Source organism: Bufo bufo, chromosome 6 (assembly GCF_905171765.1).
Source record: "Bufo bufo chromosome 6, aBufBuf1.1, whole genome shotgun sequence".
NCBI lineage: Eukaryota > Metazoa > Chordata > Amphibia > Anura > Bufonidae > Bufo > Bufo bufo.
Genome location: NC_053394.1, coordinates 132,709,873 through 132,715,872, shown reverse-complemented (window position 1 = coordinate 132,715,872; position 6,000 = coordinate 132,709,873).

The window sequence follows — 6,000 nt, the reverse complement described above, 5'->3', positions numbered from 1 at the left end:
ACACAGGCCGGAAAAGGCCTGCATCGCATCCTGGAGGAGGTAACTATAACTTTTTTTTTTATATATATATGTACAAATTACAATAATGGCACATAAGGGGGTTACTGGCACAGACATAAGGGGGACTACTGGCACATAAGGGGGGCTGCTGGCACATGATAGGGGGGCTACTAGCACATAAGGGGGGCTGCTGGCACATAAGGGGCACTACTGGCACATAAGGGGGACTACTGGCCCATAAGGGGAGCTACTGGCACATAAGGGGGACTACTGGCACATAAGGGGGGCTACTGGCACATAAGGGGACCTACTGGCACATAAGGGGGGCTACTGGCACATAAGAGGGGCTACTGGCACATAAGGGGGGCTACTGGCACATAAGGGGGGCTACTGGCACATGATAGGGGGGACTACTGGCACATAAGGGGGACTACTGGCACATGATAGGGGGGACTACTGGCACATAAGGGGGACTACTGGCACATAAGGGGGACTACTGGCACATAAGGGGGGCTACTGGCACATGATAGGGGCTACTGGCACATAAGGGGGGGCTACTGGCACTTGATAAGGGGGCTACTGGCACATGATAGGGGGGAACTCTGGCTTCTGGCACATGATGGTGGGGAGGCTCTTATTACTGGCACATGATTGGGGGGCATCTATGGGGGCTCTTATTACTGGCACATGATTGGGGGCATCAAGGGGGGCACATCTTACTGGCACATGATTAGGGGGCATCTATGGGGGCACATCTTACTGGCACATGATTAGGGGGCATCTATGGGGGCACATCTTACTGGCACATTATTGGGTGGCACTATAGGGGCATCTACTGAGGCTAAAAAGAAGGGGTATTTTATATGGGGGGCTCTGTATAGGGGCATTTTATATTGGGACACATTATGGTGGGTACTATGGGGAAGGGGGGAGAGGAGCACTATGGGGTTTTCTACGGGGGCACTAAGAAGGGGTATTTTATATTGGCACATTATGGGAACATTAGCTCAACTGGGGGCATTACAAGGGGGTATGTTTTGCACATTATAAGGAGAATTATTTCTACTGGGGGGGCATTATGGTGGCCTTTATTACTCCCCCATGGTATGACCCCCTAGTAGCAGCACCAGCCTCTCCCTGCTCTGCTATCCCTCTGCCATTTCTCCAAATCCTTATTATGAAATCTTTCTCATTAGGATAAAACACAACATCAGCTCCACCGAGCCCCCGGCCAAAGTGTTGAAGTGGCGTCCGAGATCCCCAAGGGCCAACCCAAGTAATTGTAAGTTTTCATGTGGAGTATGTTTATGTTATACACAGGCTCGGACTGGCCCACAGGGGTACAGGTGAATCCCCCGTTGGGCCCCTGAGCAAGGTGGGCCCCTAGTCTCTCACACCCTGGACAAGTGGCACATAACACAGTAGACTTACTGCAGTACATAGATATATTCAATGTATAGCACCTTAACCAGCCTACGTTCATATAAAAACACATCTTGCTGCTTTGTGAGCAGGTAATATTTGATAGCTTGCTGCTTTTTCAAGGCTGCTAATCTAGTGCTGATCTGCAATTGCATTGGAGATGTTCAGGAGATACTCAGGAGGTAATCTGGAGGTGGATACAATCTAAACAAGTAAGATTTGTTTGTTTAAATTTTTTATTCCCCCCCCCCCCCCTCTTTGCAATGGCAGACCTGGTTCTGTGCAGGAACTGTTGTGCTTTTATTTCAGGTTCCACTCTTCAGAGGTTTGGATACTGTCTGATCTGTAGACAGCTCTCCATAATGCAACAGGAAATTACCTTTTTGAAATATGATATTTGTAAATTATCCATTAAGCAAACTCAGACTGAGAACATTGCAATGCCACTGCCACAGAGGCCCCCTAGAAATGGAAGATGGGTTACTGTAGGTTCTGGTAGACTGAGAGTTGTGGATAGAAGACATGTCCCACAGTCTGTGGCTCTCCATAATTCATTTGCAGCACTTTCAGAGTGCAAGAGCAACATGGCGGATGGCTCAAGCACAGTGTGTGAGAAACAATCATCTCCCATGCCTAAAGTATGCAAGACTGCAGCCAAAAACAAAAAGGAGAAGGTGAGGACTGATAGTAAGCAGCTGTTGGTGGGCGATTCCATCATAAGATGTGTGAAGTTTGAGGAGAATGGGGTTGTAAGATGTCTCCCTGGTGCTACCGCTAGCAGGGATAGACGACGAATCCTTAATATTGTTAGGCAAGCAAAACAGGAAAGGGAAGTGGATGTTATTGTCCATCTGGGGACAAACGATCTGGCTTGCAATGAGGTTTCAAAGGTGAAAGAAGCTTTTCACACACTTGGAAAGGATATACGAGAGGTTGCATCAACTATTTCATTCTCTGCAGTTTTGCCTGTGCATAACCTTCAGCATGACAGCACAAGATGTGCATTAAGGAATTTAATGTATGGCTTGGTGAATGGTGTCGGAACCAAGGGTTTGGCTTTGTGTCTCATGTTAGCTCTTGTTGGAATGGAAAAGGACTGTACAAGAAAGATGGTTTGCATCTTTCTCTCAAAGGAACGAATGTCCTCGGTGAACAGTTCCAAGTATTTGCTAAGGAGCATTTAAACTAGGAAAGAGGGACAAAAGGGTGATAATCCAGCAGTCCGACTGCCCCCCGGAACAATGCCAGAAGATGCCAGTAGCACAAAGGTTAAGAAATGACAAGCTCAGATTCTTATCTACAAATGCTTGCAGTTTAGGGAATAAGATCAATGAACTTGAGGCTATAATGGCATCTGAGAATATAGATGTAGTGGCTGTTACTGAGACGTGGTTCAAGGGGAGTAATGACTGGGATATATCAATACCAGGGTTCTCTCTATACAGGAAAGACAGAGAAGGCAAGAAGGGGGGAGGGGTGGCCCTGTATGTGAAAGACAGCATAAAATCTAATTTGATACAAGTTAGCGAGAACAATTTAGAGTCAGTTTGGGTTACCTTGCAGCTTGATAATCATAAGGTAACTCGTGTAGGTGTGATATATAGACCACCTAGCCAAGTCAAAGAATTAGATGATCTACTAGTTGAGGAAATAGCTAAAATGACATTGAAGGGGGAAGTTATCATTATGGGAGACTTCAATCTTCCTGATGTAAACTGGAAAACCAAAATAGCTAGTTCTGCCAGGAGTACAGATATTCTAAATTCCCTACTGGGATTATCTCTACAGCAAGTAGTTGAGGAGCCAACCCGGAAGGAGGCCATTTTAGATTTAGTATTCACAAATGGGAATTTGGTATATGATATTACTGTAGGGGAAAGCTTGGGATCTAGTGATCACCAGTCAGTGTGGTTTACTATAAGTACAGTGACTGAGTCACACTACACAAAAACAAAAGTTTTAGATTTTAGAAAAACTGACTTTTCTAAAATTAGATTAGTGGTATACGAGTCCCTATCAGATTGGAACAGATTCATTGGAGTCCAGGAGAAATGGGACTACTTAAAAGAGACACTATTGAAGGCAACAGAATTGCATTAGGCTTGTCAGTAAAAGCAAAAAAAGGAAAAGACCACTGCGGTACTCAGCAGAAGTGGCCAAAATCATTAAAAACAAAAAGATAGCATTTAGGATTTATAAAAAAAAAAAAAAAAAAAACGAGGATGACAGGCTAATTTACAAGATTAGGCAGAGAGAGGCCAAACAAGTTATAAGAGCTTCTAAAACACAGGCAGAAGAGAAATTAGCTCAGTCAGGGAAAAAAGGCGATAAGGCATTCTTCAGATACATAAATGAAAAAAGGAAACTAAAACAAGGAATTACAAAATTAAAAACAAAAGAAGGAAGGTATATGGAAGAAGATAAAGAACTAGCTGACTGTCTCAATGAATACTTCTGTTCAGTCTTTACGAAGGAAAATGAAGGAAAAGGACCTCAGTTAGGAAAGAAGACTAATGAATCTTTTGATGCATGTGTCTTTACAGAGGAAGAGGTTCTAAGTCAGCTGTCTAAAATCAATACACATAAGTCACAGGGGCCTGATAGGATACACCCAAAGCTATTAAAAGAGCTCAGCGGTGAACTAGCAAAACCATTAACAGATTTATTTAACCAATCACTGGCAACAGGAGTCGTCCCAGAAGATTGGAAATTAGCAAATGTGCCAATTCACAAGAAAGGTAGTAGGGAGGAATCAGGCAACTATAGGCCAGTAAGCCTGACATCAATAGTGGGGAAATAATGGAAACCATACTTAAGGAGAGGATTGTGGAACATCTAAAATCCTATGGATTGAAAGATGAAAAACAGCATGGGTTTACTTCAGGGAGATCATGTCAAACTAATCTTATAGATTTTTTTTATTGGGTGACTAAAACAATAGATGGCGGGGGTGCAGTAGACATCGCTTATCTAGACTTTAGTAAGGCTTTCGATACTGTCCCACACAGAAGGCTTATCAATAAATTGCAGTCTTTGGGCTTGGACTCCCATATTGTTGAATGGATTAGGCAGTGGCTGAGGGACAGACAACAGAGGGTTGTAGTCAATGGAGAACATTCAGACCAAGGTCTTGTTACCAGCGGGGTACCTCAGGGATCTGTTCTGGGACCAATATTGTTTAATATCTTTATCAAAATTGCAGAAGGCCTCGATGGTAAGGTGTGTCTTTTTGCTGATGACACAAAGATTTGTAACAGGGTTGATGTTCCTGGAGGGATACACCAAATGGAAAAGGATTTAGGAAAACTAGAGAAATGGTCAAAAATCTGGCAACTAAAATTTAATGTGGATAAGTGAAAAATAATGCACCTGGGGCGTAAAAACCAAAGAGCGGAATATAAAATCAGTGCTACAGTCCTAACCTCAGTATCTGAGGAAGGGGATTTAGAGGTCATTATTTCAGAAGACTTAAAGGTAGGCAGACAATGTCATAGAGCAGCAGGAAATGCTGGCAGAATGCTTGGGTGTATAGGGAGAGGCATTACCAGTAGAAAGAGGGAGGTGCTCATGCCGCTCTACAGAGCACTAGTGAGACCTCATTTGGAGTATTGTGCGCAGTACTGGAGACCATATCTCCAGAAGGATATTGATACTTTGGAGAGAGTACAGAGAAGAGCTACTAAACTAGTACATGGATTGCAGGATAAAACTTACCAGGAAAGATTAAAGGACCTTAACATGTATAGCTTGGAAGAAAGACGAGACAGAGGGGATATGATAGAAACTTTTAAATACATAAAGGGAATCAACAAGGTAAAAGAGGAGAGAATATTTAAAAGAAGAAAAACTGCTACAAGAGGACATAGTTTCAAATTAGAGGGGCAAAGGTTTAAAAGTAATATCAGGAAGTATTACTTTACTGAGAGAGTAGTGGATGCATGGAATAGCCTTCCTGCAGAAGTGGTAGCTACAAATACAGTGGAGGAGTTTAAGCATGCATGGGATAGGCATAAGGCCATCCTTCATATAAGATAGGGCCAGGGGCTATCCATAGTATTCAGTATATTGGGCAGACTAGATGGGCCAAATGGTTCTTATCGGCCGACACATTCTATGTTTCTATGAATGTATCTGTATGGTGGGCCCCCAAAATAAATTTTACTAGTGGGCCCTAGACACCCCAGTCCGACACTGGTTATACACATATAGCATACACTGTGCCACACAATATACAGTATACCTCTACACTGTGTAGGGGTTATACTGTTTATTGTACAGCATGGCACAGGGGTTATATTGTCCGGCATGGTGTAACCTCCATACATTTCATGTACAGTATACAGTAATCCGCCTTGCCATCTATGCTTTGAATCTGGTTTTATATGTTACTTGGTTTTTGTACATTTACTTGCGTGTGCTAGTTGAGACCTGCTGTGATTGGGTTTTAGTTAGTTATTAAATGCTAACATGACAGTTTTTTGGTTTTGCACATTATTGACGATTGTATTTCATGATTACTCTTCTAAGGGTATTGCCTTCCTTTATACTGCAGTTCTCCTCTACCACTCTGCCTGACAC